The sequence below is a fragment of the Vombatus ursinus genome, unplaced genomic scaffold (assembly GCF_900497805.2).
Source record: "Vombatus ursinus unplaced genomic scaffold, bare-nosed wombat genome assembly UNPS02014813.1, whole genome shotgun sequence".
In the NCBI taxonomy this organism is placed as follows: domain Eukaryota; kingdom Metazoa; phylum Chordata; class Mammalia; order Diprotodontia; family Vombatidae; genus Vombatus; species Vombatus ursinus.
In genome coordinates this window covers 19,124,985-19,135,374 of record NW_020954591.1, presented here as the reverse complement: position 1 = coordinate 19,135,374, position 10,390 = coordinate 19,124,985, and positions in this window count along the sequence as shown.

The window sequence follows — 10,390 nt, the reverse complement described above, 5'->3', positions numbered from 1 at the left end:
TTGAACCAGCACTGCATTCCTGGTATAAATCTCACCTAGTCATAGTGTATGATCCTTGTGATATATTGTTGTGATCTCTTTGCTATTATTTGACTTAAAAATTTTGCATCAATATTCATTAGGGAAATTGGTCTATAATTTTCTTTCTTTGCTTGGGCTCTTCCTGGTTTGGTATCAGAACTGTATTTGTGTCATAAAAAGAATTTGGTAGGACTCCTTCTTCACCTATTTTTCCAAATAGTTTATATGGTATTGGGATTAATTGTTCTTTAAATATTCACTTGACAATCTATCTGGTGCTAGGGATTTTTTCTTAGGAAGTTCATTTCTTTTCTAAGAAATTTCGTTTTCTAAGATTGGGTTATTTACTTTATTTCTTCTGTTAATCTGGGTAACATATTTTTATAGATATTCATACGCTTCATTTAGATTGTCAAATTTATTGGCATATAATTGGGCAAAAAACTCCTAACAGTTGTCTTAATTTCTTCTTCATTGGTGGTGAATTCACCCCTTTCATTTTTGATACTAGTAATTTGTTTTTCTTCTTTACTTTTAAAAAATCAAATTAACCAATGGTTTTTCTATTTTATTGCTTTTTTAAAATATAAAACCATCTTCTAGTTTTACTGTCTCTTCAGTCTAATCCCAGTGTCTATTGGACCTTTCACACTAGATGGCTTGTTGGCATCTAAAATTCCACATATTCATCACCTTATCTCAACTGACATATCCAAACAGGTATGAAGCCTTTTTGATTCTACCTCTTACATTTGTCTCCTCTGCATTCAAAGGTCCAGCATATTAGTTCAGGCTCTTATTAATTTGTGTCTGGACTATTTCTAATAGCTTCCTAATTGTTTTTCCTGCCTCATCTATCTTCTCTCCAATCCATCCTTCATACCACTGTCTAAAAGAAAGAAGAGATGAAAGGAGGCATGGATATTATAGTCAAAGACGAATTTTTTTTTAAAGAGTTAACAACAGATGTTACAAATCTCATCTCCTGACTCCAGATATTTACACAGGTTATTCCCAATGCCTGGAGCACACATCTTACTCCCCTCAGTATGATGAACAGTTTTCTTCCTTCCAAGTCCAGCTTAATTGCCACCTTGGCTTCATGCCTGATCCCTGCATCTGAAATTGATCTTTTCCCTCAAATTTGCATATACACTTTGTCTGCATGTTGCTTTTGACCTTGGCACAATCTAGGTTGTATAGTGCTATGTGACATCCCCCCCCCAAATTCTTCTTTTCTGTTTATTCATGTCCTTGATAACTTTTATGCCAATTTTAGGACCATAGAATTATCTTTTGTAAGGGACTGTAAAAATCGTAAGATTATATATTTGATGTAGAAGGGACCTTAGAAGCCATCTAGTGTAACTCCTTCATTTTATAGATAAGGAACTAGAGAACAACAGAAGTTAAGTGACTTGACTAACATCTCAGAGGTAATGGGTAATGGAGCTAAGATCTGAACCTAGGTCTTCTACCTTCAAATCTGACAGCCCCTCTCCCCCCACCCCCCATGATGCTGTTGCTTCTCTCTCACAAGCCATTGTTTACTTAGCCTTCCTAGAGTCAATGTATAACTTTTCCTATCCCTTTTCATCACTTGCTGTTTGTAAGTATTATGTTTTTTTTTAAAACAGGTGTAGAGCACCACTGATAATGTTTTAAAAATGAATTTTTGTAAACACTTTGAAAAAATTTACAATTTTCTAAATGCAATGCAGCCAAATTTCCACTTCCTCTTCCTAATTTTAGGTATCACTCATTATCCATCTGCAATGCCATAACTGAGTCACTTGTAGAGACAGACCAATTTAATGGGGAGGTCTATATAACTGCATGTTATAATATGTTGTATGGACTTTGCTTCTAGGGGCAGGGAAAAGTGAATTATAACAAGACTTGCAGGGAAGGATATCCACCAGAGTAATACTCATATTCAGCACTGTATGTGATCCTGGAGATGTACATATATTGTTTAGGCTAATGGCTACTAATGAAAAGATTTCTAGTTTTCCTTCTTTTCAATACTTTGATGGAATTGTAATTTCACTGTTATGAGTACTCCCTCTAACAGTGCAGATAGCAACCCATTTAAGCTTGCCCAACCTGAGTGACTCTTATCCACATCCTCCCATTCATCCTCCACAAGGAGACCACCCAATGTACCAGCTCCTCTCCATCCTTTCTTAGGCCAGCTTTCCACTCAAAATACCAATCAAAATATGGCAGAATCATATGAAGAAAAGAAGGAAGCAATCCAACCCTTAAAAAAGTAGTTTTATTTGACAATGTCATGAACTTATACTGTGGGGTGATTCTGCCTCGATATCTTAGGGGACAGAGGGAAGGAAGATGGAAGTAGATACTCCATGTACATTGTCATAGGTTTACTGAATGGTGGCAATAAGCCAAGGGAAGTGAAAAGATTCTACAAAGCATAGCCTGGTACTTTGATCATGATACAGTGGTTACGCTTGAGTTGTTCTTTAGTTGTTATATGTGTATGATTCTCATGTCTCTTCAACCAGACTTTAAACTCCTCAATGGTAGGGACAATTGTTTATGTACTTTGCATTCCCACAGCACCTGGAACGGTGCTGGAAATATCATAGGTGCTCCATAAATCCATGCTGACTGATTGGATACTTGATAACTTACTACCTATGTCTAATTGATAAAGATACAAATAAAATTGATTAGAACAATTTTATTTAGATGTATCCACAATTTCTAGGGTGGTAAATTTTAGAGCTTGAAAGGACTTAAACCTAACAACCTCATTTTACAGATGAGGAAGCAGAGGCCAAGAGAGGTTAAATGATTTGCCCCAAACTCCATAGGTGGCTAGTATCAATGCTAGATTTGAACCCAGGTCTTCTGACTCTAAATCAAATGCTCTTTCCACAACATTCCTAACAGGGAAAACTGCAGGTTTGGTTGAATAGCAATACTCAGTGAATAAGATACTCAACCAATGGAACTCTACCAATAGGATTTCCATTCATTCCACAAACCTCTTGCTAATCATACCCTGAGGGCATCACACTTTTTTGTAGGTAATTTGTAAGAGCTGTTGTTAACCCTTTAATAGATCTGGTCTTAGACTGTAATATCCCCGCCTCCTTTCATCTCTTCTCTCTTTTCTCACACATCACAAATAGTTCATAGAACAGAGGACAAGGTTGGTGGCTGCAATGATTTCAATGGTTAATTGAAAAATCATGGGCTTTTAAAGTTAAGAAAAGTTTTAAATACCAGGACTATGCAAAGATTTGGACTTTACCTGCTACATACACTGCATGGCTATGTGTGTGTGTGTGTTTTTCCCAAGTCATTTTAATAGCCACATTGGAATTTGATTCTATTGGTTCTGTTTTTTTTTTCTTCCTATGTCTGGATGGCATGGTCTTTTGCTAGATGAATTCATTGTTTCTAACTTTTCTTTTAGGTTCTCAGCCCTTGAGGTAATAACATGGCCTAGGGAATCATGGGTTTGTTTTTTCCAGGTGGTATTGTGGCTATAACTTAGTCCATATCTTGGGAAATGTGCCTTCTTTCCCTTAAATGGTAAAGAGTGAGTTTTAAACAATGAAGTGTCATGGAACACACATGGATGATGACATCATCAACACCTAATAAATAAAATAATAATATTTTACCTTTATGCAGTACCTCTTATCCCATGGGTCTTTGCAGCTCCAGCTAAGCAGATTGCTTCTGAAATGAAGCCATGTTAAAGGTGGGAGAGCTGCTCCTAGGTAGACAACTGGAGCCTAATACCACATCAAGGATGGTGAGATTTTATGGTTCCATTTTTGTTATACACACCAACATATACATGCATAGTACATGCTCAGTGTTCACATTCAGACATTTATTTGAGTAATAGTGTAACACTTTCCTCACAAAACCACATAATGAAAGTGTCGTTATTCCCATAGTATTAATATGTAAACTGAGGCTCAGAGTGGTTTAGTGATTTGAAAATATCACACAGATAATAAATGGTAGAGCTGGGACTTGAACAAAGGTTTTCTGACTCTAAGTCTATTGTTCTTCTCCTTAAACCATGCTGCATCTCATCATCATGGAAAATACTCTACAGAAATTTTAATATCTTCATAGATTACTCAGAACTTTTCCTTTTCTATAGGATCATAAAAACTTCAACTTTTAAACCTCTTACAGATGAGAAAACAAGTACATATGATAAAACTCAAAATATATTTTCTACCTTGGAAACTGTAAGTTGTACGTAAGTTAATTCCAATAATGACAAGTGATTGAACATACAACACATGATGAAAAAATATAGAGAGCATATATGATCAAAAAAGGATATGGATTAATTATCATAATAATTGAAAATGTTATCTGAGTTCTGCACTGACACTTGAGGTATTAAAGAATCAGAGGAAGACTTCTAACATGTTTAATGGTTCCTATATGTAGGACATGGACAAAAATTGAAGTGAGGTACTTTTCCTACTAAAATAACAGATCCATTAGACCATCAAAATAAGAGGCATAACTATAAGACAGGACCTATATATATTTTAAAACAAGTATACTTTAACAAACCAATAAATGTTGTCTTCTTTAAAGTATTCATATTGGGAACCTATGCATTTAACTTTGTCTATACATATGTGAGAAGGTTATACAGTAAGCCTAAATCTACAGAATCATTTAGCCAGGTAGATGATACTAGGGTAAAGTCTGATTGACTTTCTGTAAATCATATTCCAGCTTTTTCTTCGTTTTCTTGATATGGGTGGATGATCTTGTGGGAATTGAATTAATATACATGAATAAGTATTTCTTTTCTTCTCCTTCTTCTTCTTTTTCTTCTTCTTCTTTGTAACTTATAGGATCCTCAATTTAATAGGCTATGAGGTTTGATTACAGTGTGTCTGAGTTGAACTCTTTGTTTCTCTCTTAGGGCATCTAGTAAATTCTACTAATCTGTAGTTTCTTCTTTGATCTTATTAGTTTTGGGAAATTATCTTTAGTAATTTCCTGAAGAATGTTGGTTAGACTTCCTTCCTTAAAAAAAAAAGAAGGGTAATCCAATGAATTTCAGGTTATCTGTACTAGATCTGTCATCTAGTTTTAATACATCTGCTTGCAAAGTTTTCAAGATGTTTTTTTTTGCTGTTGCATTTTCTTGTCACTTTTGATTGTTCTTCTATTCTGAGAAACTATTTCCCATTAATACCATTCCTTTATTTATATTCTCCACCATTTTCTCATAGTTTGTTCTTTTTAATTTTTGCTGATAGATATCAGTCATTTATAAAAGTCTCTCATTATATGCTTTTAGACAACAGGGAGAAATATGGTCTTGAGAATTGCATATTTTTGCAAATTTACAACTAGTTGTATGAGTAGTCATTAATCTATCAACTTCTACTCAAAGACATTTCCAAAGGAAAATCCCATGGATCTGTTGCTGGTCTAGTATTAATCAATATCTTCATCAGTGATTTGGATGAAAATAGAGGGTTGCTTACCAAATCTCTGTTACTCAATGCTGACAGAAATAGTTAAGATATTGGATACCAAGTCCATACTGTTCTCAGGTTAAGTGATCTGACAGATTAGGACCATGACCTGAATCCAATAAGATGATATTTAATAACAGTGAATGTACAAAAGAAGAGTGGTAAAAGACAGCCAGCCTCAGTCAGAAAGACCTGGGATTCAAATCTTGCCTCTGAAGCATACTGTTTGTGTGACCCTGAGAGAGTCATTTAACTTTTTGGTGTTTTGGGAACTCTCTAAGTACATAAAATGCCGAGGTGCCAATCTGTATTACTAAAGGGAGTTTCTTTTTGGGGAATTCTATACACAAATACAGTTATAGGTACAATACTAAACTTTAGTTCAAAAGAATGGCCTGCATATATTTAGTATTAGATAGTCATAGCTAGGCAATACTTCTGGTGAAAAATATCAATTGGCTGTTGTGGACCACAAGCTACTATGATTCAATAATGAAATGCGGCATTCAAAAAAAGCAATTTTCTTATCAGGCTTTATTAATAAAGACAAATATCGAGAATGAGAGTGAGGATAGTCCCATTGCACTGTGATTGGATCTGATCTAGAGTAGCATATTAGTTCTAGGCACCACACTTTAGGAAGAAAATTGACAAAATAGATAGAGCAAATGCATGGAAGGACAACCATGATGTTGACAGGTCTGAGGCTATATGGGGATCAATCAAAGGAGCAGGGGATATTTAAACTGAAAAAGAAAATGAGTAGAGTATCGTAGTTTTCTTCATGTATTGTCATAAGGAGGAGAGGTCAAATGTATAATCCTTGGCCCCTCAGAGTAGAGGGGTAAGAAATAGATGCAATGTGAGGAGAGTTTTAGGATTACTAATAGGTGGAGCTATTTAAAAGTAGAATGGGGTGGGGAGAGTGCCTCTAGAGATGGCATATTCACTCTCAATAGAGCTCTTCAAACAGAGACTGAATTTCCACTTGCCAGGGATACTGTAGAGGGTTATTTTGAACTAAGTGGTTAATCAGATGAGAGTTCAGGTTGGGTGTATCAGTTCTCTCAGACTCTAAGATTTTATGAAAAATGATCAGGCTCTGAGGTTGGTTTTCTGATTGTGACTTACAAGCTACATCTGCAAGTAGCTCTAAAAGAGGTGATAGAAATAAAAATATTTTGTACAATGACAGTGAGTTTGGACTATGTTTGGTCTCCCATGATGATAATTTCATTTTCCCTGGCTGTCCCCAGTGCCTGGAATTGTCTCCCTCTTCATCTCCATTTCTTGGCCTCCTTGGCTTCCTTCCAGTCTCAGTTAAAGTCCTGCCTTCCACAGTAACTCTTTCTTGATCCTCCTTAATGTTAATGCCTTCCCTTTTTGGTTATCTCCAATTTATCCTGTATATAGCATTTTTGTGTGTAGTCGTTTGCATATTATCTGCCCCATTAGACTGAGAGGTCCTTGAGCACAGAGACTGTTAACGGGAAGTTATGTTGACTCACTGTTCCCAGTCCCAGCTTGTCAATCAGTTTGGGGGATGGTGACACCAAATCTACAGCTTCTTGCATTACTTGCTTTGTCATGGTCCCGTACCTGTGACCTTTGTACCCCTACTTGCAAATTGTCCTTTTCTTGCTACCTTAGGGAGGAACTTAGATGCAAGGGCTCAGTTTCTTTTTGCTGAAGTGGACCTATGTGAATTGTCTTAAAATTATCTATAAAAGCTAGTCCCATCTTGAAGCCATTGCTGATCGTTAGAGATCAGTTTATCAACGTGTTGCTACCTTAGTGTACTTATAATAAACTCCATTTTAATTCTCTTTGTCCTGAATTTTGCCTCATTAATCAGGGTAAAAGCCCAAATGGAGAATTTTCCTTTTAACACTGTCCTTTGTGTCCCCAGGACTTATCACTTTGCCTGGCACATAGTAGGTGCTCAATAAATGTTTGCTGACTGACAGTGTTTAAGGATATTCTGGTATGTTGGATATTATTCTCATTAACTTGTGGTCACACCTTATATGCACTATGAATTGTGGATGGTTTTTAATTTTTGAAAGGTCTTTTCCTTTTAATCTCTGTATTCCTTGGGCTATCAGAAGTGAACACCTCTGCTCCAGGATTGGCTTTTATAGGCTTTCTCCATTCTTGGAAAGATATCTCATGTCCTAACCATACTGGCTTGAATGCCAGGGATGTTCCCTTGTGTGTTGTTTTATCCTCTCTTTGTGAAAACTGTGAGAGGCTTTGTTATTGAAAATAGGATTAAAGTGTTTGTATGATTTAAGCTATTGAGAGCACTTCCAGCTGTAGAGGATAAGTATTGCTGGTTGCTAGCCTGGGGTCCTACAAGAAGGACAACTTCCTTGTTTTCTATCACTTCATTTGGTTTCTATAGCAGCTGGCATTGCATGGGAGTGAGCACTTGACTTGACAATTATCTGTTTGACCTCCACTGATATGATGTGATTTTCAACAGGCCAAGAGGCTTTTACACCACCTTCTTCAAATACTTCAATTACTGACTGATTTATCAATGAATCCATCGGTCATTTCTTTAGTTGAAGGTTTATCATCCTGGCAAAATACATGTACCCCTGCAGATAGATGACCCATCATGCTTTATCAATTATTTGTACCTTAGCATGAAGGAATTTATCAGATCATTCCTGAAATCAAGGGAGAGAGAGAGCAATGGATTACTTAGGTAAAGCAAAGAATGCATCACCTAGGAGTGAAAAGGGCATAGAAAAGGGAGGTTACAGGTGTCAAAGCCTGGGTTTAGTAGCACATCTGGATGGTATGGAACATTTACTTTTTTTGATTACTATTTTAGACAACATGGGGTATTCAAAAATGTTCAAAGGCTCGATAGCACTATAACCTTTAGCTCTCTTTTTTGAGGAACACAACAGCAATCTTTGTATTTATGTAGAACTTTTACCTACAGAATTCTGACCCTATTTTTCCCCTTCAAGCTGAGGATTATGGGTATTTTTTGTGGGAATTGACTGAAGAGCCTTAACTGGGTCAAGATAACTTAATTTTTGACCCATGAAACTGAAATTTAGAGGACACCAACAGTGCTTACATTCCTTCAACAGGGTAGAAACAACTGAGCTTAGCACCTACTTAGCGAGATTAGTTAAAACAAGAAGCTAGCAAGTGGCCTGCTTTTCCACTCTTCTGTCACATTTCAGGTAAATTCTTAATAATAATAGCTAGTGTTTATATGGTGCTTTCAGGTTTGCAAAGAACTTTATAAATATTATCTCATTTGATCCTCAGAACAACGGGGGTGGAGAGTAGATGCTATTATTATCCCTATTTTATACATGAAGAAACTGAGGAAGTCAGTTGTTAAGTAACTTGCCCTGGGTCACACAGCTAGTGTCAGAGGCCAGAGTTAAACTCATATCTTCTTGACTCTAGGCCTAGCACTCTATCTAACCAATAGGGCATTCTGTTGCATCTGCAACTTGGCATCTTTTTCTTGCCTCCCTCTCAATTTAATTGGTCTTAAGAAGTTGATTTGAGTACACACGTCATGTTTCTTGTTTAGGGTCCCCATTCAGAAGCATACCCTACATCTACAAAATGATGATTGTTACTCTGCCTCACTTTCAACCTCTTTTACCCTCTTTTCTTTTTTTCTTTCCTTTTTTTTCTTTTCTTTTAAATCTATTCATTCATTTTGTTTTACACAAAGGATAATCACCCAAATCTTCCTATACAGTACATCCTACTCCAAGACCAGTAGTTTGATTTTCCACATGCTTTTCTAGGTATCACTTATTTCCTTCTCTGTGAATTCATAAAGACTTTGAAAACTGAAGATAGATAAAGCACAAAGAGGTCAGGTAGCAGAGTGGGGGTAGCAGGGAAAAGTTTGGAGCTGAAAGCTTATAAAAATGGATTTTCACTGGCATAAATGAAAAAAAAAAGGGTTTATCTACTGTAACAGAGGTCATTGCATGCTGAGAGTGTTGTCCTTCTTGGTTCCAGTTGATCATGTTGACCCCATTTGGGGCTTACTATGGGCCACATTTAAATGAAGGCTGAAGAACTTTCAGATGACTAAGAATCCACTTATTGGCTGCTGAGTTGGAAGAGCTGATATCTCAGTGGCTGTTTAAAACAGATTGGCCCTGCCCTCATCTCTTTCTTTCTTTCCAGTTTTCAATCCCATCACTATTGTTTTAAGCATCTTTCTGAGATGGAGAAGGGGGAGGAGTGCCCATTTCTCATCCTAGCTATCACGTATCTGTGACCACATCGCAGCTAGCCTTGTCTAGGCAAGCCTGAGTTTGGGTTTGGATTACTATTTTGTTTGCTCTTTCCTGATCTTAGACAAATGAGTATCTAACTTGAGATGCACATATCCAGTCTTGGTGGTCATCTTGTGAGTTTAAGAGGTCTGTAGGACATTGGATCCTGAGTCAGTGGACTGGTGTCTAGGAGAGGAGTCCTAGTGATTACTCCACTACTCTTAAAGAATACAACCAATCGGTGTATTAATCCAATCCCAGAATGTTTTCCCAGAAGACATAAACAGGGAGTTGTTGGGACACTGCAGAGCCAATATAAAATGTACAATTCACAGTCCCCCAAACTTCTGTATGTTCTGATGAAGTTTAAGTATCAGCCTCCTGAGAAATATAATATTAGTTTTAAATTAAGTTATTAATCTCCTTTTGTTTTGTCAATGTGCACTGAATCTTTTATGTTCATTAGCATTTCTTTTGTGTGTAAGAAACACAGTGAAGACCTCTCCCATGCTTGGTTTACATTGTAGTTCAAGTACATTTTGCTTCCCCTCTTTGGGGAGACCTGACACCTGAGTCAAAACATAAGCCCTA